The following is an 18,322-nucleotide window of genomic DNA, read 5'->3' as shown; positions in this document are numbered from 1 at the left end:
ATCTGCGATAGTCTGGGCTGACTAATGTAATTTTCTGTAATGACCTTTCTTGATGCATCAGCTAACCCACAACCAGCTTACGCGAGGGTGCAGAGCAGATGTGTTTGTAACAATGGCAACAGCAGTGTTAATATTTGCTGCTGCAAACTTTATTACAGGGATGCCCGGGGAGACTGAAACAAACAAACTTTAGTAAATCTGGTGCAACTGTTAGTATGACTCCAGATGCCTGCTGCCTGAGGCTTCGATACTCTTGCCGATGTGCCCCTTGCATGCTACCTATTCACAGAACACTTTGGTCCCTGCCAATATCACAAACACACTGACAATAGGATATGGAAGGTGTGCAGAGGAGGGCGGCCAAGATGATCAAAGGTCTGGAAACCAAGCCTGATGAGGAACGGTTGAAGCAGCTGGGTATCTTTAGCCTGGAAGAACAGGAGATAGCCATCTTCAAATATCTCAAGGGTAGTTTCATGGAGGATGGAGCAAGCTTGTTTTCTCCTGTTCTGGATGGTAGGACTCGAACCCAGGGTCGTGTTTCAGTTGGGAATTCAGGCACGTTGGAGACTGCTCATTTTACACATGGGTCTTGGTGGAGGAAGAGAGTTTGCAGTATTACACCTTGATCCCCACAGCACTGGAGTCCAAGCAGCGGCATAGCGTGGGGGGTGCTGGGGGGGCCGGCCGCACCGGGCGCAACATCTGGGGGTTAGGGTTAGGGGGCGCAAATCCACAGGTTAGGGGGTGCAAATCCACAGGTTAGGGGGCGCAAATTACTTGCCTTGCCCCGGGTGCTGACAACCCACGCTACGCCACTGAGTCCAAGACATCCTGCACACCATTTCCATGTCTCTGTCCTAGCCTGGCAAGATGGTTCTGCCCCGAAAATGCCTATGCCAACTGTTCTGGCCCTGTCACGGTCCGGTCTACGGGAGATCGAAGTCCCAACTGAGGACGTCGGGACCGGGGGCAAGATGGCAGGGTGGCAGGAACGAGAGTCCAGAAGCCAGGGGTCCGAGGGTCAGGAAGCAGGGAGTCACGAAGTCAAGGGTCCGAGGGTCGAGAAGCAAGAAGTCACGAAGTCAGGGGTACGAGGATCAAGAAGCAAGGAGTCATGAAATCAGGGGTCCGAGGGTCGAGAAGCAAGGAGCCGAGGTCCGAGGATCAGGAAGCAAGAAGCCAAAGGCAGGAAGCGTGTTGCTGTGGCAAAGAGCCGAAGGGAAATGCTGACCTTATATCTCTTGCCACCAGGTGCTGTGAGTTACCAAGTGGCCTCACCTGTGTGGCCACACCTTGCCTCTCCAGAACAAACTTAGGAAGGCCCCAGTCCTGCGAAGCCCTACTGGTCACAGGGCCCTGCTCCTGCACGCACTCCTGACAGTTCCCTCCTTTCTCCTTCCCAAGAACTTTGGCTAAATGTCCCCTCTCCTTCTCCAAACCTTAAAAGGGACACATCTTTCCTGTGTGACGTCTCCTCCACTCTTTGCTGCAGGGAAAGATAGCTTTTGGCATGGCTGGTTGGCCTTAATGGCCAATACCTAGCTCCCTATTGCTTCTCAGTGGCTTGGATCTTATCTCACCTGGCTGGGCTGGTTTGCATGAACTAACCCAGAATTTTTTTTTCTGGCACCATCCTGCAGCCCCTAACCCCAGCTGTTACTGGGCACCAACAGGATACACTTCGCACATGGTCAGAGTCTAGTCTACCCACATCCACGTAGTGGAAGCCTGATCTTTTGCTACACAGTAAGATGATCTATAATGAAATGAAAAAGGTATTTAAATATACCTTCCTGAAGAAACCAGAGGCCTTTCTCCTGGGCATGGTCGGCCAATTGGTGCCAAAGAAGGACAGAACTTTCTTTATGTACGCCACAACAGCAGCAAGAATACTTATTGCAAAGTATTGGGAGACACAAGATCTACCCACCCGGGAAGAATGGCAGATGAAGGTGATGGACTACATGGAACTGGCGGAAATGACTGGCAGAATCCAAGACCAGGGAGAAGAGTTGGTGGAGGAAGATTGGAAGAAATTTAAAGATTATTTACAGAAACATTGTAAAATTAATGACTGTTAGAAGGATGTTGGGATGAAGTTATGTGGTTTTAGCAGGAATGATATAAAGGATTTGGGAATAACTGACTGTTAATTGGTGAAAGGAGGGAAAGTAAAGCTACATTATACTAAGATAAATTACAGGACTAAAATTTGAAAAGAGGGAAAGGATTTGCTGAAATGGATAATCGATCTAGAATACAAAAAAGGAAGGTGTGAGGAGGTCAAGGAAATAAGCTAATGAAAGAGAAGTAATGGGAAGATTTGCTGTATTTTTTGTTTTTTGTTTTTTGCTTAATGGATTTTATTTCTCTGGGTTTTTTTGGTTTTTTTTCTTTCTTTTGTATCTTTTTTCTTTACCTATTGGGATGTGTTGTATTGTTTTTTGTTTAAAATGATGTTTTTTACTTTTTCTTTTTGTACTCCTTAAAACTTTAATAAATATTATTTTTTTTAAAAAAAGATCTTTTGCTACACAGTGGTACCTCGGGTTAAGTACTTAATTCGTTCCGGAGGTCCGTTCTTAACCTGAAACTGTTCTTAACCTGAAGCACCACTTTAGCTAACGGGGCCTCCCGCTGCTGCCGCTGGAGGATGATTTCTGTTCTCATCCTGAAGCAAAGTTCTTAATCTGAAGCACTATTTCTGGGTTAGCCGAGTCTGTAACCTGAAGCGTATGTAACCCCAGGTACCACTGTACAGATCCAGGCTGAAAACTCCATTGAATAAATTATGCTTGGGCGGAGGTTAGCTGGTTTAGGAATATTTAGTATAAATCCACCACTTCCAGGATAAAAAAAAAGATAAAGGACCCCTGGATAGCCACAGTGGGTGGATTCAAACTGCCAACCTTCTGATCAGCAAGCCCAGTGGTTTACACCACAGTACCACCCACTTTGTGGCTGACTCAACCTAAGTCCTTAGCAAGCAGCACCAAATTTATCACCAAAATGAAAGAAAGCTGGAATAATTGTTCCGCCTCATCCCAACCCATCTCCCAGGACCTCTCTCTGCCCTCCACCAAGCTGTTACTCTGGGGGGGGGGCCTGGAAAAGAGCCCAGACTCTCCCCCCCCAACAGATGTTCCCTTCTCTGCATCCATCTGCTGAAACTTTCTGCCTCCCCCCCCCCGCCGCAACCACTCGCCACCTCCTCCTCCTGTCCCTAACATACAAACCCAACCCCTCCAGATACAGTGGTACCTCGGGTTACAGACGCTTCAGGTTACAGACACCGCTAACCCAGAAATAGTACCTCGGGTTAAGAACTTTGCTTCAGGATGAGAACAGAAATCGCACAGCGGCAGCGGGAGGCCCCATTAGCTAAAGTGGTGCTTCAGGTTAAGAACAGTTTCAGGTTAAGAACGGACCTCCGGAACGAATTAAGTTCTTAACCCGAGATACCACTGTACCTCTGCTTTTGAAAGACTGCCCCCCTTATCCTTGCCTGCAGTACACACACACACAGACACAGACACTTATCTCTCCTTGCAAAGTTGCACCCTCATTTTACGGGCATAGCCAGGATTTTTGTTAGGAGGGGGCCCAACAAGTTGATGAGCTGTTTTGGGGAAATCTCCCCCAAAAGCTTTTATATGGGGGGGGGGAGATGGGTGACAGGCTTCTGCTGGGGGGGGGGAGCAGAACATCAGTTAATTACCGTATTTTTCGCTCTATAAGACGCACCAGACCACAAGACGCACCTAGAGCTGGACCATCAAGAAGGCTGATCGCCAAAGAATTGATGCTTTTGAATTATGGCGTTGGAGGAGACTCTTGAGAGTCCCATGGACTGCAAGAAGATCAAACCTATCCATTCTGAAGGAAATCAGCCCTGAGTGCTCACTGGAAGGACAGATCCTGAAGCTGAGGCTCCAAGACTTTGGCCATCTCATGAGAAGAGAAGATTCCCTGGAAAAGACCCTGATGTTGGGAAAGATGGAGGGCGCAAGGAGAAGGGGACGACAGAGGATGAGATGGTTGCAGTGGCGGGCATAACATTATGTTTGAGGACTGGGAAAGGTTGTGGACCACTGGGCTGAACTTTACTGCATGTAATGCTTTGAAAGAAAATGTAATGAAAATGATATACAGATGGTACATGACCCCGGTTAAACTTGCCAAAATATACCATTCGTCTGATAACAAATGTTGGAAATGTAAAGAAAATGAAGGAACATTCTTCCACCTCTGGTGGACTTGCCCTAAAGTGAAGGCCTTCTGGGAAATGATATACAATGAGTTGAAAAAAGTATTTAAGTATACCTTTACCAAGAAATCAGAGGCCTTTCTTCTGGGCATTGTCGACCAGAAGGTGTTAAAGAAAGACAGAACATTTTTTATGTATGCAAGAACAGCAGCAAGGATACTACTCGCCAAGAACTGGAAAACCCAAGATCTACCCACACTGGAAGAATGGCAGATGCAACTGATGGACTATATGCAACTGGCGGAGATGACTGGCAGAATCCGAGACCTGGGAGAAGAAAGGATTGAAGAAGATTGGAAGAAGTTCAAGACTTATTTACAGAAATATTGTGATTTAATGGAATGTTAAGAAGGATGCTTGGTTATAAATAATTGGCCATCATTAAAATAGTTTAGAATTTGATGATAAGAGAGATTAAGAGAAACAAATTTGTAGGGGAATTATTTTATTGGATTTAAATAAGCGATTATAAACTTGGAAATAAGATGATAAATTGCTTGACAAAAATCTATTAATGATGCAAATGGGAGCGGGAGACGTGAGGAAGTTCAAGGATGTTATGAAATTTTGTTAAAACAAAACAACATTGTTTATTATCATTGTATTTTTTTTTCTTTCTAAAAACTTCAATAAATATCTTTTTTTTAAAAAAAAGATGGTTGCAGTGGCATAGCATGGGGGGTGCAGGGGGGGGCCGGCCGCACCGGGCGCAACATCTGGGGGTTAGGGAAATCCACGGGTTAGGGGGCACAAATCCATGGGTTAGGGGGCGCAAATTACTTGCCTTGCCCCGGGGGCTGATAACCCACGCTATGCCACTGGATGGTTGGACAGTGTTCTCGAAGCTACCAGCATGAGTTTGACCAAACTGCGGGAGGCAGTGGAAGACAGGAGTGCCTGGCCTGCTCTGGTCCAGGGGGTCATGAAGAGTCGGACACGACTAAACGACTAAACAACAGCAACAGCAGCCGCCCACCCAACTCAGAGAGACGATCCCTGTGCGCCTCTCTCCGCGCGCGCAGCAGCAGCAGCCCAAGTGCGCGCCCTCTCCAAACCAGCTGGCGGCCGCCTTGGTTGGGCGCGCAGGGCGGAGCTGTGCACTTTGGAGACGCTCCCCGCCCGGGGAAGGCAGGCAAAGAGGAGTTGCAGCCGCCGCCGCCGTTGCAGTTCAGCTGGTGCCTTTGGAGAGGCAGCCGGCACATGCTAGCACAGAGCGCGCGCCCGCCCGCCCGCCGGAGAAGAGGAGATGCGGGGAAAGAAGGAGGGATTAGTGCATTGAAGGGGGAAGAGGAGGAGGAGGAGGGGTTGCATCGAGCAGAGGTGAAAGGCTGATCCCAGAGGGGTGTGTTTTGTGTGTGTGCGCGGAGAAAAGAGATCCAGTTCGCCTGCTGGGGACTTCCACAAAAAGAGACAAGCCGGAGCAGCCGCGATTTTGCAAAGCGCTGGCCGGGGAGGCGGCAGCTGCTTCGGCTACTTCTGAAAGCTGCTTTCCTTGTGGATTCCATTGCTTTCTTCCCTCCCCCTTCTTGCTCCATTGCCGGTTGGGTTGTATTTTTCTTTTTGAAATTGCGTCTTCCCAGCCCGCTTGGCGAGGAGCTTGGCTGCCCAGGAGGAGACGGAAGCAGAGAAACCTCTCCTCCATTGCAAGTCTCCGAAGCCCAAAATTATAAAACAGGAAGGTGAGCGGCCGTCTGTGCTCTTCTTGCAAAACTTTCTGTTTTTGGCAAGCCTCTTTCGGAAGTCTCTTTTGTGAGGGAAGGGGTGGAGGTCGGCGCTGGCTTGCTCTGCCGGCGACCCGAACTTGGGAAAGGGCGGGCGCGAATGCGAATTGGATTCGCATCGTTTGCGGAGAGCAGGCGCGGGGAGGGACGCCTTCCAGGTTGCAAGAGCTGGAGAAAAGCAGACAAAGGTGAGCTTTATGAAAGTTGCGCCGTGTTTTACCCGGAGCTCGTTTCCCCTGACGGGAAGGCAGGCTCGCCACATCTCCTCCATCATGGGCGCATTCAGACGTGCTGATGTCCTGCATCTTTCCCCCTTTCATTCATTCATGTTTTTATTTTTTTACTCGATGCTAAACTACCACGTTGGATACCTGGTCTGTTTCCTATCCATCCATCCATACTTGGGGTGGATTTTTAAAGCACCCATTTCTGTCCCCGGGGGTGGAACAAGCGTACACACACACACACGTACACGTGCTTTGAAACTTAAAGGGTCGGTTTCCAGAGAAACTGCGATGGAGTGAGATGATCAAAACCGAGGGACGCCCTTGAAGCCGATCTGTTGAAGAGAGGTGTGTGTGTTTGTTTGTGTATGTCTGTTTTCGCTTCCTGAAATCAAAGGCATTCATTATTTTCCAGGACTTTTGCAAAGTTCTGGCTTAAGAAAGGATGCTTTCAAATGGAACTGCTTAAAACATTTCATTGCGAAGAAGCTATTATTATTATTATTATTAAATTGCCTTGCCGGTGTGTTTATTAGCCTTGGATGCCGCTAACACGTGTTAGTGTGTGGAATGAATTCATTGGATTTCTTTGGGTTGATTCCTTAGGTGTTTAGGTAGCTACATACTTAAGACATTTAAAGTGTACAAGTCAAACATTGTAAGGTGGAGAACGGGCCATTAAAACAAAGGGGAAAATGTGTGTTTGCATGTACATACACACACACTGGCCTGTTGGTCTACTCTACACGTACCCAGCGATGGCTTGCACATTTGAACGGACCAGGAACAGAATTTCGAAATGCATTTGCTTGTCAGCAGGGTCACTTCAGTCATGTAGCTGCGAGGGATCGAGACGTGGATGGTGGAATAAGGTGGTACGGTTCTGAAATGGGGAATGGACTGTACCGCTGGAGGTCGGAGTTCATGTTTTTGGATGCTCCCCGCTTGCACGTTTCTGCGCAAGGTGCAGGCTCACCTGGAACATTAACCCCCACGTGTTTCTGTTTCCTTTTTTAAAAAGCAAATAAGTGGGGGGTGGGTGGGAATAATGATTTGAGCAAGTATTTGAAAATGGCCCTTCCTTATTCCAGTTGGGACGCGGTTGGCGCTGTGGGTTAAACCACAGAGCCTAGGACTTGCCGATCATAAGGTCGGCAGTTCGAATCCCTGCGATGGGTGAGCTCCCATTGCTCTGTCCCAGCTCCTGCCAACCTAGCAGTTCAAAAGCACCTCAAAGTGCAAGTAGATAAATAGGTACCGCTCTGGCGGGAAGGTAAACGGCATTTCCGTGCGCTGCTCTGGTTTGCCAGAGAAGTGGCTTAGTCATGCTGGCCACATGACCCGGAAGCTGTACGCCGGCTCCCTCGGCAAATAAAGCGAGATGAGCGCCACAACCCCAGAGTCGGACACGACTGGACCTAATGGTCAGGGGTCCCTTTACCTTTGCTTTTATTCCAGTTGTACAATCCGCTCTGCCACTCCAGGATTAGCAGAATTGAGTTTCATGTTGTCCATCTTTCACTAGCCTGGTTCCCTCCAGATGTTTCGGACTAACAGCCTGGAGAGCTCAGTTTGTGAGAGCATGGTGCTGACAATGGCAACCTTGCAGGTTTGATTCCCATGCAGGACAACTGCATATTCCCCGCATTGCAAGGGGTTGGTTTGGCTGACCCTCGAGATCCCTTCCGACTCTAGGATTCTTTCATTCTGCAAACCATCTGGAAGCGGGTCTGGAAGGAGCTCCCTCCAGTGTTTCAGATGGGGCAGTTCCCATCCCTACCTGTAAGTGCCAGGATTTAACCTGGTGCCTTCTGCATGCCAAGCAGGTACTCCAGAACCACAAGCTCATAAGAATCCGCCTTCGACTGAGTCAGACATAAGTGGGTCTCCTGAGCTTCAGACAGCTGCCCTTCCCAGCCCTACCTTAAGATGCTGGGTTTCTAAAATGGGTCCTTCTGCACTCCAAGCATGTTCACTGTTTCTGAGTTGCTGGGTCCCTTCTGTTGCCTCACTGAGCTGTGCGTGTGGAGAAATCTGGTGGTACCAATGTGATCCAATTTCTTTCTTCTTTGGCGATCCCTTGTAGCTGAGTAAGTTCGGGTTTTAGCAGTGAGTCCGTAAGTGACTGTGGAGGCCAGTTCTGGACCCACACGTCCTTCCACAGTGGGGACATTGGTTTCCAGGCGGGAGTTGATCACGGTGTGGATTTGCCAAGCGTGCCTCCCTCTTAGCGCATTTCTACCTTGCGTCCTGAGTTCGAGTGTCTTCAAAGCCCATGACACCTTTGGTAAAGGCTGTTCTCCATTAGGGAGGAGGTTTCGCCTCCTGTCAAGGCTGAAAAGGAATTCAACTGGGTGAGGAAACCTGCCTTCCCACGGCAAATGAAATTGGCTAGTCAATGGTACCTCGGTTCCCAAACGCCTTGGTACTCAAGCAACTTGGAACCCAAACACTGCAAACCCGGAAGTAAGTGTCCCGGTTTGTGAACTTTTTCCGGAATACGAACTTGCTCCGTTTTGAGTGTTACGCTTCCAGTTTGAGTTCCACACTTCCAATTTGAGTGACGTCTGTCTGTTTTTGCTATTTATTTTACGCTTTTGTTTTTGCGGCTCTTTTTATTTTGTTTTTGTGACTGTGTGGAACAACTCGGTCCAGCTATCGATTGATTGATTGTGTGACTGCAGCACATTGTTTATCGCTTTCATTTTACAGATCAGTGGTCTCGTTAGATCGTAAAATTCATGTCAAATTGCTGTTTTAGGGGTTGTTTTAAAAAGTCTGGAACGGACCGATCCGTTTTGCATTGCTTCCTATGGGAAAGCGCGCCTTGGTTTTGGAACGCTTTTGGTTTTGGAACGGATTAAGTCTGAGAATCAAGGTACCACTTGAACTGCTCCTTTCCTTTTGCTCTCTCTCTCTCCACTTTCTGATCTGGGCTTCTCCTCTTCCTGGAAGTGTGCTAGCTGTTGCCACGGTGGCTGCAAGTAATATGATCGGCGGCTGGCATTCTGGTGCCTGCCTCTAGTGCCCACTCTTTGCTTTCAAACATTGCCCCCTTCTCTGTTTTCATGACCCCCCACCCACCCACAGCAACCCTCCACCTTGCAGTTTACCCTCCTCTCTCTCTCTCCCTTCTCCTTCCTCCCCCCACCCCATCCCCCAAACAGGCCAAATTATCGGGAAAAGAGTTGCGAAAGTGAGTAGGAGGCTGCTTCTGGGACCTTTGTTGTAAAAACTTCCCTAGTAAGTTATGACAGGATTAAAGGGATTCCTGAATTGACAGAGGGGGAAACCCCCTTCTCTGAACACAAAGCTTGAGAGAGGTTAAAAAGTTTGCTCTTGGGAGATAAGCCCAGACATGTCAATTGCCCTGTCTGGATTGAAATTCCAGGACGTAAAAATAGAGATCTTGGCTGGGTTTGGGTGCAATGCTTAAGTGTCTGCGCCAAAGAAAAAAGCAGGAATCGCTCGGAGTTTTAGAATATCCTGTCTTTGATGTAAGAAGAGATCATTGTTTCGGGGTTTTTTACACGGCACATTCCTTGGAGGTTTTTAAGCAGAGGCTGGATGGCCATCTGTCATGGATGCTTCAGCTGAGATTCCTGCATTGCAGGGGGCTGGACTAGATGATCCCTGAAGGTCCCTTCCAAGTCTACGATTCTCTGATTCACTGCCTGTGGTGCCTTGCTGTATTGGGCCCAGACTAGGAGAGGTGGGTCCCTGCTCGCTAGGAATCTACAATCTGAAATTGTCATTGGGGAATGAGGAATAATAAAAAATAATAATAATACAGTGGTACCTCTGGATGCGAATGGGATCCGTCCCAGAGCCCTGTTCGCATCCTGAAGCGAACGCAACCCGCATCCGTGCATCTGCACATGCGCAGGTCACAATTCGCATGGCTTCATTTTGACTGTATGCACATGCGCGAGCGGCGAAACCTGGAAGTAACGCGCTACGTTACTTCTGGGTTGCCGCAGTGCGCAACCTGAAAATATTCATCCCGCAGCTACTTCAACCTGTGGTAAGACTGTACAGTCGTACCTCATGTTACGTCCGCTTCATGTTACGTTTTTTCAGGTTACGTTCCCGCGGTGACCCGGAAGTACCGGAAAGGGTTACTTCTGGGTTTCGCCGCATGTGTAGAAGTGCAAAATGACGTCATGCGCATGCGCAGAAGTGGCGAATTGCAACCCATGCGTTTGCAGATGTGCCGCTGCGGGTTGCGCTCTTTTCATGTTGCAAATGGGCCTCCAGAACAGATCCCATTCGCAACCAGAGGTACCACTGTAATAATAATAATAATAATAATAATAATAATAATAATAATAATAATTTATTTGTACCCCACCCTCCCCAGCCGGAGCCAGGCTCAAGGCGGCTAACATCATAAAACTAACACAGTATACAAAGAGCATAAGAACATTGTTGTTGTTTAGTCATTTAGTCGTGTCCGACTCTTCGTGACCCCATGGACCAGAGCATGCCAGGCACTCCTGTCTTCCACTGCCTCCCGCAGTTTGGTCAAACTCATGCTGGTAGCTTCGAGAACACTGTCCAGCCATCTCGTCCTCTGTCGTCCCCTTCTCCTTGTGCCCTCCATCTTTCCCAACATCAGGGTCTTCTCCAGGGAGTCTTCTCTTCTCATGAAGTGGCCAAAGTCTTGGAGCCTCAGCTTCAGGATCTGTCCTTCCAGTGAGCACTCAGGGCTGATTTCCTTCAGAATGGAGAGGTTTGATCTTCTTGCAGTCCATGGGACTCTCAAGAGTCTCCTCCAGCACCATAATTCAAAAGCATCAATTCTTCAGCGATCAGCCTTCTTTATGGTCCATAATAAAATAAAAACAGGCAAAGGAAGATGAACAGGCATGGGTGTCTAGTGAGAAAATAGCATGGCATGTCCTTCAAGGTGGGTGGCTCTGCTAGTTTGGACCAGCTGGGCCTTCTCAGTGGTGGCTCCCTGTTTGTGAAATATCCTCCCCAGGGAGGCCCACCTGGCAGAGTCATTGCCTATGTTCAAGCACCAGGCAAAGCCGTTTTCATTTACCCAGGACTTATTTGCCCTCAACTTGGAGGGTTATTGGTTAAGTGTATGGCCTCTCATGCTTTTGGTGGCGTGAGTTGGGTACATCTTTTTGTGACTATTTACGCTTGCACTTTTTAGGTTCTGGTTTTATCCTTGTTCCTGCGCACGGTGATATTTGTTGCTATTTCTTGTTTTGTATTGCAAGTCACTTAGAGACACTTTGAGGTAGCAGATGATGGGAGCTGGTCAAGTGTCCGGGTGGGCAGCAAGTGATGAGACGCCGCTCCGGTTTCTTCAGCGGTAGACAGGGGAAGAAGTGACCTGGAAAAGTTGTGCCCATGGGTACTACCGTATTTTTCGCTCTATAGGACGCACTTTTCCCCCTCCAAAAATGGAGAAATGTGTGTGCGTCCTATGGAGCGAATGCAGGCTTTCTCTGAAGCCTGGAGAGCGAGAGGCGTCGGTGTGCACCAACCCCTCTCACTCTCCAGGCTTCAGGCAGCTATCCGCAAGCCTCTGGAGCGCTCCCGCCGGGCTCCTGCTCCTGCCAGGGAGTTCCTGCCGGGCTCTGAAGGCTTGCGGATAGCTGCCTGAAGCCCGGGGAGCACAGTGCCAACTCCCGCTGCGCTCCCCGGGCTTCAGGCAGCTATCTGCAAGCTCCGGGAGCGGCGGCGAGGTTGCGCGCAATCTTGCCGCCGCTCCTGGATCTGTTTTGGGGGCTGGGGTCTGGGGAAGCTCTGGCTTCCCCCGCCCCAGCCCCATGGCTAAAAACAAAGCCAAGACAGCAAGCGGGATCCATCCCGCTCGCTGTCTTGGCTTCTGCCAAAGCCACGTACAGCCTTTCCTGGCTGGAGAGGTTGCATGTGGCTAAAGAGGAAGCCAAGACAGCCAGTGGGATGGATCCCGCTCACTGTCTTGGCTTCTTTGCTCTTTGGGGCTGGGGGGGGGAATTAATTTTTTTCTTTATTCCCCCCCCTAAAAACTAGGTGCGCCCTATGGTCCGGTGCGCCCTATGGAGCGAAAAATACGGTAATAGGAGTGCCCCCTGCGATCCTCTTGCAAGGAGTTGCACTAGATCTGCCCCTCAGTGGTACCCAGCAACTCTACAGTTCTGTGATCCTATGCATGTAGGCGAGTCAAGGCCTAGATTTCCAGCATGGACAGAATTCATGCCTCTGCAAGAGAAAAAAAAATTGTCATATTTAAAGAAAACCTCCGGTGAACTTTGCAACCGGGCAAGAAAATGAGGAAAGGTTTATTAGTCATGCCTTAGTCAAAAGGAAATCCGAGACAGATGAATCGACTCTGAACCATTGTGCGTTTGGGGTTTTTTTTTTGGGGGGGGGGGTATTTAAAAAAAAATAAACAGACGGAAGCCTTATTCTGCTGATTCAGAAACCGAAAACAGGCTGTGCATACCTTTAATGCACATTCTTTCCCTCGAAGAGTTCTGGGCAATGTCAATTAGTTCTCTCAGGGTTAAGAGGTCCCAGCAGCCCTTAAAGAATTCTTTGAGGGGAGTTTTAGAAAAATTGCACCACAGTGTTACCTTGGTTCTCAAACTTAATCCGTTCCGGAAGTCAGTTCCAAAACCAAAAAGCGTTCCAAAACCAAGGCGCGCTTTCCCATAGAAAGTAATGCAAAACGGATTAATCCGTTCCAGACTTTTAAAAACAACCCCCAAAACGGCAATTTGACATGAATTTTGCTATCTAACGAGACCATTGAGCCACAAAATGGAAGCAATAAAGGATGTACTGCAGTCACACAACCAATCAGTCAGTCGCTGGACTGGGTTCCACACAGTCACAAAAAAGAGCCATAAAAACAAAAACCCAAAATAAAAAGGAAAACCAGACAGATCTCAACGTAACACTCAAATCGGAAGTGTAGCACTCAAAACGGAGCACGTTCAGCTTCTGAAAAAAGTTTGCAAACCGGAACACTTACTTCTAGGTTTGCAGCGTTCGGGTTCCAAGTTGTTTGAGTACCAAGGCATTTGAGAACCAAGGTACCACTGTAAATAACTGTGTTGCAGAAGGAGCTCTTCTCCCTGCCGCTACATTTAGTCATTTTTGTGCTCGCAACAAACAAACAATGTTACCGGTTCCAGCTGCATTAAAGTCTTTACTTTTTCTAACTAACCCTCGTTGGTGCCTATAGGCCGCTCTCTTTTCCATCCCTGGGAACATTTAAAAATAACCTCTCAGTGTGAGCCAGGAAGTGAGACCTATCCAGACAATGAGATTGTTCTTTCCGTATACTGTATCTCTGTGTCTCTGTCCTCCTGTTCCAGCCACCGCAGGGAAGGCTTTGACTTCCACCAGTCTGTCTCATCCTCTTTTCAAACCACCTAAGTTGGAGGCTATCCGTGAAGCCCATTCTGCAGATTAACAATAGTCTGTGCCCTCCTTCTTTCTGTCTAGCCTGAATCATCCGACGTTCATTTTTATTATTATTGTATGTTCCTGAGTTCCATTGTTAGGGAAAGAAATCTCTGCTTTCTCTGCACCATAATTTTATACGCTCCTGGTCACGGTTCCCCCATCTTACCCTCCTTCCCCCCAACTTAAAAAGGGAGAATTGTAGCTTGATCATTTTTGGATTGCCATTTCTGAACTTTTTCCAGCTCGGCCGTTTCCAACTGACACCATCTGAACTTTTTAGCGTCTTCTGAGTGTGGTTGCACAAGGTGATTTCTGTTAGCGGTTTTTTGCTATTGCAATCAAAGCGGCTTGCAAAGGAGAAAAGGAAAGGAAAAGAAAACCAAATTTAAATGTCAAATAGCACTTTAAAATGATAGAAAGCACGACAGTGGCAGTCTTCTCTCTTTGGTGATCACTCATAGCCGAGTAAGATTGTCTTCCATGAGCACGGTTTTAACAGTGAGTCTGTAAGTGGCTGTGGAGGCCAATTCTGGATCCACACGTCCTTCCACAGTGGGGACATAGGTTTACGGCAGGAGTTGATCATGGTGAGGGTTTAACCAAGCATACCTTCCTCTTAGCTCATTTCTCCCTTTTGTCCTGAGTTCGAGTGTCTTCAAAACCCGTGACACCTTTGGTAAAGGCTGTTCTCCAATTGGAGCGCTTGCAGGCCAGTGTTTCCCAGTTGGCAATGTTTATACTACATTTTTTCGGATTTGCCTTGAGATAGTTTTGTTGACCACCAGCATTATGCTTTCCATTTTTAAGTTCGGAATAGAGCAGTTGCTTTGGAAGACGATAATCAGGCATCCGCACAACATGACCAGTCCAACGAAGTTGATTTTGAAGAATCACTGCTTCAACACTGGTGATCTTTGCTTCTCCCAGTACACTGGCATTAGTTCGGCTGTCTTCCCAGGTGATGTGTAAAAAATTTTGGAGACACCGTTGATGGAATCTTTGGAGAAGATGGATATGGCTTTTATAAGTGGCAAACCCAGAAGTGTTTCACTGCTCGCGCATGCGCAGAAGCAGTGCTCCGGTTGCGAAAACTTCAGGATACGGCTGGACCTCCGGAACGGATCCCGTTCAAAACCGGAGGTACCACTGTACAGCGGTACCTCTGGTTACGTACTTAATTCGTTCTGGAGGTCCATTCTTAACCTGAAACTGTTCTTAACCTGAAGCACCACTTTAGCTAATGGGGCCTCCTGCTGCCGCCACTATGCAATTTCTGTTCTCATCCTGAAGCAAAGTTCTTAAGCCGAGGTAATATTTCTGGGTTAGCGGAGTCTCTAACCTGAAGCGCATGTAACCCGAGGTACCACTGTACTTCCCTTGATCTGGATGAGGATTCACAAAGCAGCCTCTGGAGAACTCGGAAAGCATGTCATTACAAAAGTGGCCTGCGTTTTATTTAAAAGGTGCATCGGCGACAGGCAGCAGTGCTTCCGAACGCCAGCTACTGGAAACCTCAGGAGGAGGAGAGAATGCCTTTGTGCTTGAATCCTTCTTGCAGGTTTGCTGCAATCATCTGCTTGGCCAGGAACAGGACAGGAGGCTGGAGTAGATGAGACGTTGCCCGATCCATCTGCAGACTTCTTCTCCCGAACTCCTGATTCCATCTCCCTTCCGTGCCACTGAACGCAAGCAGTTTTTCTATGAGGCGTGGGACTTTTCCCTCTCTCCCTTAGCTGGTTCCTTTGGCTTTCCTCCTCCACTGGCCCTCCTGGGGAAGGAGGAGGAGCAGGGAGCGTTTGTGCAAAGGAGGGGCCTGCGCACACTTTTTTGAAGACAAGTATTCCTTTTACATTTGTCTTCACAGTTTCTTGAGAGTTTCAAGCCACAGAGAGAAGGCTGGCCGTGTGTCACTTTTTGGCCGGTTCTTTCTCTCAGTCAATTCCTCCCCAATTTTATATATATAGTTTTTTAACATATTAAACAATGAAGTTCAAACTCGTTTATGAGAAAATACAAAACACGGTTGTACAGAAAAGGAAGAGAGAAAAAAGAACAGAGAAAGAGACCCTTTATTACATTATTTTGTGCCAGATTTTGGATGAAGTGCAGTGGTACCTCGAGTTACATACGCTTCAGGTTACATACGCTTCAGGTTACAGACTCCACTAACCCAGAAATAGTACCTCGGGTTAAGAACTTTGCTTCAGGATGAGAACAGAAATCGTGCTCCGGCGGCTCGGTGGCAGCGGGAGGCCCCATTAGCTAAAGTGGTGCTTCAGGTTAAGAACAGTTTCAGGTTAAGAACAGACATCTGGAAAGAATTAAGTACTTAACCCGAGGTACCACTGCAAAATGATTTTGGAGCACCAAGACTTATATTTTTTGCAGGGAGGGGGGCAGTTTGCAGGGACACAGACGCCCCAAAGCAGGCAGGCACGGATATAAGATTGGAAACATGAAATTCAGACTGCAGTGATGCCCTCTGACAATCCGAGCCTTGCGACATGCTTACTCAGAAGTAAGTTCTGCTCAGCAAAGTGAGGTTCCCTTCCTGGTTCGTCTGCTTACAGCCAAGGCTTGATATTTGTCTTATCTCTGTGGTTTTGCTGAGTGGCTGCACTGCAAGAGTGCCTGGCTGGCAGAATTTGGCTCAGCAGGCCATTTGAAATAACCCTTTGTTTGGGACTAAAATAGATGTGTGCACGGCTTGAAATGAAGGCCAGGGTCTGCCCTTTCCTGTCGATAAGCTTTAATGAGTCCCGCAGAGACAAAAGTTGCTGTTTCTCCGGTGGCATATAGTCATACGCTGGGCAGTATGGTATAGTTGGTAGAGCAGCCTCCCTCCGCCCCGGCAACCTGGTGGTTTTGGATCACACTCTCAGCCACAGGCAGGATGCAGTGTTAGAAATTAGCTGGGCGCATTTTGCTACTGGCGCAGGTCCAAATGCAGAGATTCCTGGGCACCAGGTTCGACCCCAGTTTAGAAACCCCTCGGCCTTAGTCCATAGTTAATATCATTTCCATTTCCACTGAGTTTGTCTCTCCTCCTTGAAACCGGACAAGTGGATTGTTGTAAGAGCACGTTGCAGTCAAACAAGGTACATCTGTACAGTGGTACCTCGGGTTAAGTACTTAATTTGTTCCGGAGGTCCGTTCTTAACCTGAAACTGTACTTAACCTGAAGCACCACTTTGGCTAATGGGGCCTCCTGCTGCCACCGCGCCACTGCTGCACGATTTCTGTTCTCATCCTGAAGCAAAGTTCTTAACCTGAGGTACTATTTCTGGGTTAGTGGAGTCTGTAACCTGAAGCATATGCAACCCAAGGTACCACTGTACCTTGGTTGATGAACGCCTTGGAAGTCAAATGCTTTGGCTCCTGAACACCGCAAACCCAGAAGCAACTGTTCCGGTTTTTGAATGTTCTTTTGGAAACCGAACGTCCGGTGAGGCTTCCGATTGGCCGCAGGAGCTTCCTGCAGCCTATCGGAAGCTACGCTTTGGTTTCTGAATGTTTTGGAAGTCGACCGGACTTCCGGAACGGATTCCGTTCGACTTCTGAGGCACGACTGGAGTTGAGATCATAGAATTGTAGCATTCGGGGAGACACCCCTGAGTTAATCCAACCCCCTGGTGAAAAGACATTCTGCTGTGGCGACTGCAACCTAGATTTCATGTGCCCTCACGCACCTAGCTTGCATTTCTGAGTTTCTAACACCTCCAGCATGCGATACCTAGGACTGATGGGAATTGTAGTCCAAAACATCTACCGGGCCTCAGGTTGGGGGAGATTGGGATATAGTGTTGAATTCATAACTCATTCAAGGATTGAGCTTGGATCTGGGCTCTTGAAGCGGCCACATTCCTTCTGAATATCCTTGGCCAATATCTTGGGGAGCCGATTTCCCCAGTAAATTAGAGTAAAAAGGTAAAGGGACCCCTAATCATTAGGTCCAGTTGTGGCTGACTCTGGGGTTGCGGCACTCATCTCGCTTTATTGGCCAAGGGAGCCGGCGTACAGCTTCTGGGTCATGTGGCCAGCAGGACTAAGCCACTTATGGTGAACCAGAGCAGCGCATGGAAACGCCAGTTACCTTCCCGCTGGAGCGGTACCTATTTATCTACTTGCACTTTGATGTGCTTTCGAACTGCTAGGTTGGCAGGAGCAGGGACCGAGCAACGGGAGCTCACCCCGTCGCGGGGATTCGAACCGCCGACCTTCTGATCGGCAAGTCCTAGGCTCTGGTTTAACCCACAGCGCCACCCGCGTCCCTTCAAAATTAGAGTATTCAAGTATTAAAGCCTGTTGCCTTCTTCCCAAAGCCCGGGAAGCTTCCCAGCTTAGGGAGGGAGACGTGATGCTCATGCTTGTGATGTCAGGATGTCCCAGCGTTGGCCCCGCCCCGCCCCCGCCAATCACCATCGCAAGCTGGCGCCTCTGCCCTTACAAAAAAATTCACCGCATGCCACTGATCACAGCCTCATTTGTGCAAGACCCGTGCAGGTGCTGGGGAACATTTGCAACGGGCGATGTTCAAGGCAGCCATGCAATTGTCCTGTCGTACGTTGTTTCCAATGTTTTGGCACACAGACACACTCCCGTGTGTTCATCAGCCCCTCCAAGCCCCTCGTGGCACCACAATAGTCCCTTTGTCTTTTTGAGACGGTGGACCAACGCTTCTGGAATCTTGCCCG

The 18,322-nt window shown here is 48.4% G+C and overlaps 1 protein-coding gene across 2 annotated transcripts in view; it reads left to right on the top strand.

Moving 5' to 3' along the window:
* Positions 1–5,563: 5,563 nt before the first annotated feature.
* TSKU (tsukushi, small leucine rich proteoglycan) overlaps positions 5,564–18,322 on the top strand; it is a 34,991-nt gene continuing 22,232 nt past the window's right edge. The window contains exon 1 of one of the 2 annotated variants that reach the window (XM_081910023.1): positions 5,564–5,949. The gene's annotated coding sequence lies outside the window, so the exon portion shown is untranslated. Of the gene's footprint in view, positions 5,950–6,053; positions 6,180–18,322 lie in introns of those variants that run through there. The other variant, XM_081910024.1, reaches the window with a different exon arrangement.

Source organism: Podarcis melisellensis (genome assembly GCF_964234715.1).
Source record: "Podarcis melisellensis genome assembly, chromosome: 4".
Taxonomy (NCBI): domain Eukaryota; kingdom Metazoa; phylum Chordata; class Lepidosauria; order Squamata; family Lacertidae; genus Podarcis; species Podarcis melisellensis.
Note: the sequence above shows the minus strand (reverse complement) of the source record. Positions and strands in the feature narration are given on the sequence as shown.